Genomic DNA, 12,500 nt, shown 5'->3' with positions numbered 1-12,500 from the left:
AGTTTTGAGTTTTGAGTTTTGAGTTATCTTCATCTCCGGTGCACGAGCTCCCGGTGTTCCGACGGTGCGCGCGCGCGCGTGTGCGTGTGCGTGCAATCGGTTCCAAGCGGGATCGCGATTCGGATCATTAAATCAGGTTTAGTCATCTCGATTCGGATGATTAAGTTATGTTTAAAAGATTCGGTGGATTCATTCATTCATTCATTGCTTGGTTCGGGAAATTATTCGGATGTTTTGCACACATGGTTGCACTAATGCGCGTTGGTTTCATTCATACAATCACGGATTTTGTGTTGCATTTGTTGAATGTTTGTGGTTGTTTTGGAGAACAGTTTACACTACAGGTCTCATTTTAGTCTCTTACTTATTTTTTTACACAAATAACAAGGTACTATTCACTTTAATCGGTAGGGTTGCTTGCAATCACACATTATTAGGCTACAATAACACTTGATTTTGATTTAAAAAACATGATTTCAGCCAAAAAGCTGAAAAATACGCATTGTATAGAGAATATAGCATATGCTAATTTGCATCTCTTCTTTGGTTAACACTTTTAACTAATACAATATACACATGGCATTCATATACTTATACACACCTAATAATAGAGAGGAAAACGCTATTGGTCACTATATAATGGTAAATGGACTGCATTTATATAGCGCTTTATAGTTTGTTTTATATTTATATAATAGTTTGTATTGTAACAACATGGACAATGTGAAGTGTTACTTCAGTTTTCTTAAAGTAAAAACAAAAATGTCAGTATTTGAATTATTGAGCGTGAAAACTTTTAAGGTCATAAATGTGTTTTTGTGGGTCTAAAGTAAAAGCAGGTGTGTGTGTGTGTGTGTGTGAGAGAAGATGCTGTTGTTTCATGCCTGGACATCTGTGCAAAAACACAAGAACCAAAAACCAGACATAAAGCTGCTCTTGAACCATTTCTCTGTGTGTTGTGAGTGTGTGTGTGTGTGTGTGTGTGTGTGTGTGTGTGTGTGTGTGTGTTGGAGGTATTTCTCTAGTTGAGTCATTGACCAGCCCTTAAATTCCACTTTACAGTGAGTGGACTTTAGTCGCTAGTGATTGTACTGTGAGTTGCATAATGTTCCATTTGTTCTATTGCTGTTTATGCATATTAAAAATAAACTCAGACGTGATTCTTGGTTTCTGTGTTTTGCTCGGAGAAACGAGAGTGATGTAAGTGATTGCAAGCTCTGGTCGCTCTCATGTCTCTCGTGTGTTTGTAAACTCAGTGTCCAGAACCGTGAATCTGAGGAGGGATTTTACAGCCTCGCCCGAGAGAGTGTGTGTGTGTGTGTGTGTGTGTGTGTGTGTGTGTGTGTGTGTGTGAGCGGGTCGTATTCAGCTGTAGATGTGGACAAAAGACACATTGACATAGAGCAGTGTGTGTAGCATCATTTGTTAAAGGGGTCATGAATTCAGAAATCTAATTTTCCTTGAACTTTTGACATATAAGAGGTCATTGTACTATAAAAATACTCAAAACTTCATTGTTAGTCTATAACAAAATGACTCGTTTTGGATTTTGTCACATTATGATGTAAGGAAAATCCACGCCTACTTCTACATCATCGCCTCTTTAGCCCCGCCCACTTATTCACACATGTGTTAGTAAATATGAGAGAGATGCAAAGATTACTCCAGCAAACAAAACCATAGAGGATTACAAGACGTTTGAAGTGGCAAGTTGTGGAAAAACACGATCTTTGCATTGCCTTCCTGGACGACACTTCATTCGTTCGCTTCATTTTACTGTGGATTGAAAACCTTATCAGTTTATTATACAGTTTTCATAAGCTGTAAGCCATAATCATCAAAATTATAACAAACAAAGGCTTGAAATATCTCACTTTGCAGTTTGCATGTAATGAGTCTATATAATATATTAGTTTCACCTTTTAAGTTGAATTACTGAAATAAATGAACTTTTGCACGATACTCTCATTTTTCGAGTTTCACCTGTACATTGATTCTTATTAAAACTACTTAAAGTTATTCGGTCAAGAGCAGTGACTGATTTTGTCTTGAACATTAATGACAGACAGCATATTTGACAACAGAACCGGAAGACAATACAATGCTGAATAAAGTCGTTATTTTTGGAGCAAAATGTATTTTCGATGCTTCAACACACACTAACTAACCCACTGATGTCACATGGACTACTTTGATGATGTCTTTATTTCCTTTCTGGACAAGGACAGTATACCGTACACACATTTACAATGGAGGGACAGAAAGCTCTCGGACTAAATTACTCTCCTAACATTATTACGAGAACATAAAAGATAAAATCTCTCCGATACACTTGGAAAAGTAGATGGACGGATTGAAGATTGATCGCAATATAAAATCGTAATAATGATGCACATGGATAAATCATTTAGAATAAATGCTGCAATATTCCATTTAAAGATAACATAAGAATTGTTAGTTTTGGTTTCATGGGCCTGAACTCATTTTAACCAGACGGTCATCCAGAGAGGGCATTTTGTGTGTCTTACGTTGGTGTGTGTTTTGGGTGTGTTGCGATAATCTATCTTGCTCCGCTGTGACGCCTGCGAGTCGGTCTACATCACACACACACACACACAGAGGTCAGGTCAGATGGCTGGCGAACACCCAGCGTTTAGATCTGTGGAAAGGTCACTGACCTCTGGCTACATCCAAAAACACATCCGTTCGCACAGACGCCACACAAACACACATTACCACACCTCAATTTAGACAGTTTCCTAGTTAATTAAATATAAATAATTTACTGAAGATGTTTACTTGCCTAACAACAACACATGAATTTACACAGAGTTCAAAATTAGCACTGATCAAGATTCTTCTTTTTTCTTGTTTAGATGCTTTAATTTGACATTGTGCTGGTTGTTTGTGTGTTAAAACCCTAATTGTATCTTTAAATTGATCGGTTTATGAACCGCTTCCGGCTCATGGGACCTTATTTTGGAAAACATATGTATGGTAGTCAATGGCGAGAGACAACTTATCTTTTTATTCCGTCTGAACTGTGCCCTGAATTACACATATGATGTTTGTCAATTTAAAAGATAATTATGAAAGTCAAGAAAGTCGCAGTTTGTCATAAAACAGAAGAGTAACATTTAGTTTTATGTGAAAATCGCTCAATGAACTACATCTCCCGGGAAGCGAAACACCGAGCGAGATCCGCTGCTGGTGTGTGTGCAGTCTGGTACCAAACACTCGATGACGGCGTAACGTTACGATTATAACGCAAGACTATAGAAACAATGACAGACGTTAGCTTCAGTAAAGTTAGCTTCAGTAAAGTTAGCTTCAGTAAAGTTAGCTTCAGTAAAGTTAGCTTCAGTAAAGTTAGCTTCAGTAAAGTTAGCGCATCAGTAAAGTTAGCATCAGTAAAGTTAGCTTCAGTAATGTTAGGTTCAGTAAAGTTAGCTTCAGTAAAGTTAGCGCTTCAGTAAAGTTAGCATCAGTAAAGTTAGCTTCAGTAATGTTAGGTTCAGTAAAGTTAGCTTCAGTAATGTTAGCTTCAGTAAAGTTAGCGCTTCAGTAAAGTTAGCTTCAGTAAAGTTAGCTTCAGTAAAGTTAGCTTCAGTAATGTTAGCTTCAGTAAAGTTAGCATCAGTAAAGTTAGCTTCAGTAAAGTTAGCATCAGTAAAGTTAGCTTCAGTAAAGTTAGCTTCAGTAAAGTTAGCATCAGTAAAGTTAGCTTCAGTAAAGTTAGCATCAGTAAAGTTAGCGCTTCAGTAAAGTTAGCTTCAGTAAAGTTAGCTTCAGTAATGTTAGCTTCAGTAAAGTTAGCGCTTCAGTAAAGTTAGCTTCAGTAAAGTTAGCTTCAGTAAAGTTAGCTTCAGTAATGTTAGCTTCAGTAAAGTTAGCATCAGTAAAGTTAGCTTCAGTAAAGTTAGCATCAGTAAAGTTAGCATCAGTAAAGTTAGCATCAGTAAAGTTAGCTTCAGTAAAGTTAGCATCAGTAAAGTTAGCTTCAGTAAAGTCAGCTTCAGTAAAGTTAGCATCAGTAAAGTTAGCTTCAGTAAAGTTAGCATCAGTAAAGTTAGCTTCAGTAAAGTTAGCATCAGTAAAGTTAGCATCAGTAAAGTTAGCTTCAGTAAAGTTAGCTTCAGTAAAGTTAGCTTCATTCATTGAGAGAAAATGTGCGCCTTTGGGGTTTGTAGTCTTTGTAATTACGTATTTTCACAGTCTTATACCTCAACAGTTTTACATCAAACTGCGACTTTCTTGACTTTAAAATGTATCTTTTAAATTGACAAACATCATATGTGTAATTCAGGGCACAATTCAAACGAGATCAAAATATTTGTCGTCTCTCGCCATTGACTACCACACAATATTTTTCCGAAATAAGGTCCCATGGTGGTCGACCGGAAGGGGAGGGACTTAGGCTCTCTATTGGCCCTGTGCTGTGGGATGTGTGTTTATGATTGGCTGATGTGGATGAGAGCCATTAGCACACATTGGCTGAACTGAAAGTGTCTCTCTGTGACTCGGTGCACTCAGCCAAATGAGTTTGATACACCAGATCTGTCAGGAAAATTGAGAAGAATTGCCAAGCCGGTGTCTGAGTGCACCGGATCCAGCTAATGGGCTTCCAGAGACCGATAAAACAGACCTTTAAGAGTGTGTCCTGCAATCACTGCACATTTACATCATACAAAAGATTAGGTCTGTGGGACGTTTTGAGATGTAAACGATTGCTCACAACTCATCCGATCCAAAAAGAGCCAGAAAAATCCTGTTCTCGTGATCTTACATGACTGATGTGGGTTGAGATCATCGATTCATTCAGTCAAACTCTCACTGTCGCGTGACGTAATGCTGTTTGCTGTCCTCCAACAGCGTCAGTCTCTGTTGAACTTCCGAAAACAAGAGTGATTTTATCTGCAGCCGGTGAGAGAATGTGATGTTTTCAGTCTATGAGTCAGGACGAAAACACTCGCAAAACATGCACTTATCAGCGGCTGAGCAGAGGTCGGTCAGTGTGTGTTTAACGTTGTGCTCATGTGGTCTATGATGCTATGGAGAATCACAATTATTTATTACACACACAGATGATTTGTCATGGGAGGGGTGTAACGATTCCCTCATGTCACGATTCGATACATATCACGATACGATATTATTGCGATACTCCAAGACATATGATAAAATATTAACAAAAAAATGTACTGTTGATTAAAATGCTTAATTTGATATTACATTGTGGGTTTAAATGAATAGGCTTGGACTTGGTGCTGAAACCCAAGGACAATAGAGACACCAGAATAACAAAATACAGAATTATTTTAGATAAATATGCTTGCTGTCACTGACTAGATATATTTAAAATAATGTAGGCCACTTTTTACTGGTCACATCAGACATTTGGCATTATCAGAACTAGGGATGGGCGATATATTATCGTTTGCGATATATCGTTAACATTTTTCCTCACGATAAGAATTATGGTGTGTTCACACCGAATGCGAATTTAATTATTTGGGCGAGTAGATTACATACAAAGTCAGTGCAAAGACGCGAATAAACGCATCATTCGCGCCGGGCGTTGCGAATGACGCGAATTGGGCGACGCGTTTGCCGCGAATGTCTTCCGCGCAAGTTGAAAAATTTGAACTCGAGCGAATGTTCAAGCGTCTAACTAAACGCGATAGACGCGTATTTGACGCTCTATTCGCGTTCGGTGTGAACACACCATTAGTCTTCCCGCGATAATAACGATAAAGCCTATGACGGGACGCATTCGCAGCTCACGCGCATGGCGGAAGGCGGACGTGAAGCTGAGGTGAAGTTTATCGCTAAACGAGTAACTACCTCTACAATCTGGAACTGGTACACACAGATTTTCATCCGCCCATCTCGCCGAACACTGACTGAGCGCTTGAGACTGTCGCTCTCCTTCAAGTGATCCGTAAAGCCCACTATATCAGTTCATCTCAATGAATACACAGTGTATTTGACGCGCAGTAAACACTGAGGCGCATGACGTGCTGTCACTGCTGAGAGCGCTCCGTGTTTCTCACGCACTCGATGAGAGAGAGAGAGTCTTGCATACCACGCAGAATTGAAGTGTACATGACGTCTACATGTAAATTATATTATTTGCTGTATTTTCCTGTAAAAATAATGGAGTTCATTTGGAATTATTCAGCTTTGAGCAAGCAGAAACTAATGCGCAAACGCAGACGTGATGATATTCATGAACCCAGCAGCTCATCAATCCTTAGTGTGGTTTATATTGTTATTAGTATCAGAATTCGTAGTAGTATTAGTATAACTATTCGTTGTTAGATTTTTTATATTTCAAACTTGTAAATGATTTGAATTATTACTGTGTGATGTTTTTCAGTATAGTTGCACTATTTAAACATTATCTGCACTTTTACAGAAGAAACGTATGCAACTTTTCCATTTTTGCAAGGGATGGTGTTTACTGTTTTACTGTTTTTTTATTATTTTTTTATGTACGGTAATTGGTATTTTATAGGAGCCTATTTGGTGAAGGGTACATTTTACTTTGCATGCAGCTATCACTTGTAGCCATAAACAGTGGTGAATACAGGGGCGTAATTTGTGGGGGGGATGGGGGGGATATAACCCCCCCCAATATTTAAATCTATGCATTACAACCCCCCCATTATTTATACCATGATCACAATATCAGGAGGCATACCCAAACTTCAACCCCCCCCAATGTTCAAACCAAATCTACGCCCTTGGGTGAATATGGTATTGTATTTATATCGTCATTGATATCGTTATCGCAATAAATGCCAGAAAATATCGTGATATATTTTTAAGTCCATATCGCCCATCCCTAATCAGAACCCACAAATATCCCCCCATTGCATTATTATACATTATAATCAACATTATATATAGCAGTTTAACGTAGTACTGACACTAAAACACTAAATTTTTTCTCACACAGTAATTTTTATTTTGGGTGAACTATCCATGATACATATTGTCATTATCCACAATACGTATTTGTATTGCGATATATTGTGGCACGATATATTGTTACACCCCTAATGAAGTGATTCGGGTTACAGTTCGAATGAATGTTTCCGGTTCTGGCACTAGCCCTTAACAAGGTTTTACTTAAATTACTTAAATAAAGCAGCTAGTTTGGTAGTATTTTGTTAGCCTGGTACATTTCATTTGTACATAGTGTGGCCTCGCTCCATTGACAAGCGTTAACTTCCTTGTAGGCGGTCCTCTGTTGAAGTCTAAAACTATTGGATCTGCCCAGAGCCACTCTGGATCTGCCTTAACCAATCGCTGACGTTTGGTCGTGACGTATGACGACTCAAACTAGCGCACGACATCAGCGTCACCGTTCTCAGACACTCCCTCTGCTCGCTAATTGGCCCGGTAAAAAATTGACCAGAGAAAACCCAAGAATACACCACAATCCCAGACGTAGTACTGAAGGAAAATGAAAATTGAGCGGAAGTACGTAAGAGGGCGGAACATCAAATATTTTGTAGTCAATTTGGTTGCCCGATTTCTTCTTAAAGGGATAGTTCACCTAAAAATAAAAACAAATGAAGCAGAAGACTTATGTCCATCCATACGTTGGACAACGGTCTTAAAATTATAATTTTTTTGAGTTCTATAGAAAAAAGTCAAACAGATTTGGACCAAAATGTTGAGGTTGTGTATATATAATAATTTGCAAATATAGTAGCACAAGATGAAATGGAATGTTAATAAAGCTTTTTATAATAAACACTACTTTTCAGATGGTGAAAATACGTTTGTATGTGTGTGACAATTTGCACAAAAATTATTTACCCTAATAATAGGACAAGGTCTGTTATAAATGACGGCACCCTAAAAAACAAAAAGTCAAAGGTCAGATGCAGAAAATGATTTTAGTCTTAAATATATGCAAAATATTATATAGTTGTGATTTCACAAATAGTCCCATAGAGGGTTAAATGATATTTGAATATTCATGAACTATATGTAAATTTGTCAGGGGCAACAAATAAATACTAGCAAAACAAACTGGAAAATTTGATATTTATTGACTTTATATTTTTGCATGTGACAGGAATACACACAATAAAGTGCTTGTAGGGTCCCCGCATGACAGTCTCAAAAACACATCGCTGGTGTTTCTGACGTCACAAACGACCTTGTAACCAATCAGATCAACGTGTGATCGTCAACCAGTGGATCTCTGAGCTGAGTGAGTGAGTGGAGGCGGGGCTCATTTGCATATTCATAGAACCACGCATACTAAATGAGGCAAGGGTGTCAAGTTACATTCAAGACATTTTAAGACATGTGAAATATATTTTTTAAGACCGTTTAAATATGTAATTTTGGTGATCAAAGATGAGTTTTAAGGGATAAAACTATTGACTACAGAAAAATGCTGAAATGGGAGGTTTTTGTCAAACTTGTATTATTTGAAGTGTAAAGTTGTCTAAATCAGTCAGTTTATGGTTTAGGATGTTACCGTAAACATTGACCCACAATACGATATTCATTTCATGTGTGCAGGTCTTAAAAAAGGTCTTTAAAAGCCTTAAATTTGGCTTTAAAACCCCTTCAGATCTGCCTGTATTCTGTAAGACTGGTTTGTGATGAATTGTGATTTGAGCAGTTTTTTGGGCATTTACTGGCCACTGACTGGATGTGTGTGTGGCTGAAGTGTGTGTCCGTACATGCAGTGTTTGAGCTTCATCGTCTGTGATCTTCCATCACAAACCCTGAGTGTCTGCAGACCGTTGACATGATAATGTCACGCTCGACTGCGTCTCCATCACAATGAAATGAAAGCGTTCCGGTGCCGTGAACACCAGCAGATCCGAGATATTACTTTCCTTCCAGGTGGACGTGCGTCCCGATACTGAGAGATGATCTTGTGCTGAAACACACTCGCATGTTTTATCTCTGGCTACGTCTACATTAATCCGGATACATTTGAAAACGCCGTTTTCGTTTTAAAAACGCTCTCCGTCCACACTAGCGTTTTCCAAATGTTCCTCACGTCCCACACGTCGGAAAACGCTAAATTCGCCTTACAGCGCATGGGTAAACCCTCATAAAAGCTCACAAATTGTACATTATACAACTGCTCTAAGCAAACATGAGTACAATTTCTGTCATCTCTGCAGGATTGTGATATGAAGAGCATATTTTAGCAACTGTGTGAAAGTGAAAACCACAGAACAGGCACAATACCACTATAAACATGAATATCTATTGGTACAATGTGCGTCACATGACTAAACTTGCGTCATCGTTTTTAAATACCTCCGTTTTGACAGTCCATATACAACACGAAAACGGCCTTTTCAAAGTTATCCACTTTGGAGCAGGGGCGTAGCCAGTATTGGGCCAGGGCGGCACTGGCCCACCCACATTACTCACTGGCCCGCCCAGGCAAGTTTGATAAAAATACATTTTTAGTTTATTTTTATTATTCAAATGTATTTATGAAAATATATTAATATATACCTGATTAATTGTTGACTGCTGTGTGTGTTTAATTTGTTTTCCGAACAAAATTTAACTGGTGAAGCAAGTTGTAGAAAGCCTCTCTCCGGAACGTTATTGGTTGCTATGGGTTCCGACAGGAAAACTCTCAGCGGCGCCGGCGCCACAATAATGGCTAAACAACTTACTTTAATGTGCTATTTGAAATAAGCAAGAGTTGAGGAAGAAGACACGCCACTGCCTTCATCTTCCGAGTCCACCCAGCCCAGTTCTTCAGACTCATTACCCCAGGAGAAGGCTAGTCAGGTGCTGGCGCCGGCCGCTTCTTGCTCCCTCTCTCCCCGTCAGCCTGACGCGGGTTTATCCGCCGATCTAACTGTGATATTATTATTTTAGCTTACTTTATTTTCGGGTGAACTGTATTTGCACTGCTGAATAGAATAAAGTAGACAGGTTATTGTCTATACTGGTTTGTCCAGCCTTTATTGAGCTCTGTTGGTTGAACATGATGATTTGCCGAATATAAAGGTGTAACTGTTTTTTCAGTTTGTCTATTAATGTTAATTATTATTGAAGTCATTTTTAAACTATAAGCCCAGTCACATTTTCACTGGCCCACCCAAAATACAATTTCTGCCTACGCCACTGCTTTGGAGAGCGTTTTCAAGGGATAGTTCACCCGAAAAATTTAAACTCTGTCAGTGATTACTCTCCCTCATGTTGTTCAACCCCGTAAGACTTTCCTTCATCTTCAGGACACAAATTAAGATATTTTTTATTAAATCTGAGAGCTGGATCACTCCTCCATAGGCTTCTAAGGGATCGAAACTGGCCGGAAAAGTTATAAAAGACATCGTTAAAATAGTCCGAGTGACTACAGCGGCTCAACCTTAAGTTTATCAAGCGACGAGAATACTTTCTGTGCGCAAAAAACAAACAAAAATAAAGACTTTATTTAACTAATCATGTTCTTCTCTGTGGGCCTCGAGTGAGTTCTCATAGTGTAACAGCACAGCGCTTCTGTGTATTTCTATTGGCCGACGCTGGTCATGTGTGTGATGCGTGTGACGTACAACCATAGACTGTAAAAAAAGATGGACGACGCCCCTTCGCTCTCTTTCCATTGGTCAGAAGTGAAGCCGCCAGTGTCCCGATATGGCGCTGACATCTCGGGACCAGACCTGCGCAGGAAGTAAAGCCGGGAAATCAAGGCCCCGCCCTCACTCTCGCAGAAGCAATCGCAAGCACACGCTCCTGCACTTTTTTTTAATTAATTATAGAAATTTAGATATTAAATTTAAAGCTCAATCTCCTCAGTCCTCCGTAGATCCCGAAAAAAAGTCTGTTGGTCCTTCAGTCACACTTCGCTCAGAGAACCTGTCAATCACAGCTGTCAATCATGACGTCACCACCACCGCATCAAATAACTAACTAAAAACTAACTTTAAAAACAAACACTTGAAATTACATCAGCGTGATAAAAACTACTGTAAATGACAGAAATCATCTTTTGGGAAAACGATATTTGAAGTGTAATTTAATTGTTTAGTTGGTCTCACGTGCCGTTGAATAACACGGGGAGGCGGGGCTTATGAGCTATACTGGGACCGGCCACCGGGGGGGCGATCGAGACGCTTTGGCTTCACTTTTCAGGGCTTGTGCGGCACGCTTGTGTACAACCCAAGGGGGTAATCCATCCGCCGGAAGTTGAAGCTGCCTCCGGGGGCCGCCATTGTAGCTGGCTATCACCTACTGTTAGCATCCCATTGACTCCCATTCATTTTGGCGTCACTTTGACAGCGAATAACTTTACATCTGAGGCGTCCAAAGACTCCATTTGTCCATTATTTATTTCTAAAGAAACACGACAATGTATAAAAGGCTCCATTACTTTGTATCTTACGTTGTGGCCCCGTAGAAGCCATTCTTGTAAAAATAGGCTAACGATTGCGTCATAACCACGGGACGCTCTGTCGCACAGTAGAGACATTACCGTATAGACAGAAGTAGAAGCTCGTCGGCAATCGTTTACTGTCTATGAGGCAATCGGGTGGACATGGAGGCATAAAGTCAAGGGATAAGCCCATAGATAGAGAGTTCATAAAAGGAACGGGACAAAATATTTCAACAACAGATTTGTTTCAGATTTGTCTCGGCACAGCTACTAGAAGGTCAGAACGGTTGCTCACGTGACAACTACGTCGTCAAGCTCAGTGTGAGCCTGCGCAGTGCGCTTGGCTATCAGGAAGTGAGTGCCCATGTTGGGCTTCAACTCTCTCCGTTGAAATCAACGGGGTCGCTGTGTCCATTTCTCTTACTGTCTATGGTACAACCTAGAAGCACTGCGCTGTTACACTACGTCAGTGGTTCTCAACTCCAGTCCTCGCGACCCACTGCTCTACATATTGTGTATGTCTCCCTTATTTAACACACCTGATTCAGATCCTCAGCTCGTTAGCCTCTGAGGATCTGAATCAGGTGTGTTAAATAAGGGAGACATACACAATATGCAGAGCAGTGGGTCGCGAGGACTGGAGTTGAGAACCACTGCACTACGTGAACTATCTCTAGATCTTGTAGTATTAATTTTATAATAATGATAAAAATAAAACCTTTATTTAACCAGGTGAGCACATTGAGAACACTTTCTCATTTACAATGGCGACCTGGCCAAAAAAGCGCCGAGGTACAAAAACATAAGTATAATACATATAATTACAAGACAAAGTAGTACACATACACATACAGTTACACAATGTCGGTTAAAAACAAGAAAGTGGCTGGTAAAAATGTTGAATGGCGTTGAGTCACAGTGGCAGGTGGACAAAAAAGTTAATTTCCATCCCTGTGTGTGTGTGTGTGTGTGTGTGTGTGTGTGTGTGTGTGTGTGTGGGTGTGGGTGTGTGTGGGTGTGGGTGTGGGTGTGTGGCTATGTGTGCTCTTGTTTTTATTACATTGTGAGGACCAAATGTCCCCACAAGGGAAATTGATTAATTAACATACTTAATGATGTT

The 12,500-nt window shown here is 39.6% G+C and overlaps 1 protein-coding gene across 2 annotated transcripts in view; it reads left to right on the top strand.

Moving 5' to 3' along the window:
• The window catches only part of zmiz1a (zinc finger, MIZ-type containing 1a), a 62,348-nt gene that overhangs the window by 190 nt on the left and 49,658 nt on the right, over nt 1-12,500 (top strand). The gene's annotated exons all lie outside the window — the stretch shown is intronic.

This window comes from Rhinichthys klamathensis, unplaced genomic scaffold, assembly GCF_029890125.1.
Source record: "Rhinichthys klamathensis goyatoka isolate OS25496 unplaced genomic scaffold, OSU_Roscu_1.1 h1tg000677l_1, whole genome shotgun sequence".
NCBI classification, from domain to species: domain Eukaryota; kingdom Metazoa; phylum Chordata; class Actinopteri; order Cypriniformes; family Leuciscidae; genus Rhinichthys; species Rhinichthys klamathensis.
Note: the sequence above shows the minus strand (reverse complement) of the source record. Positions and strands in the feature narration are given on the sequence as shown.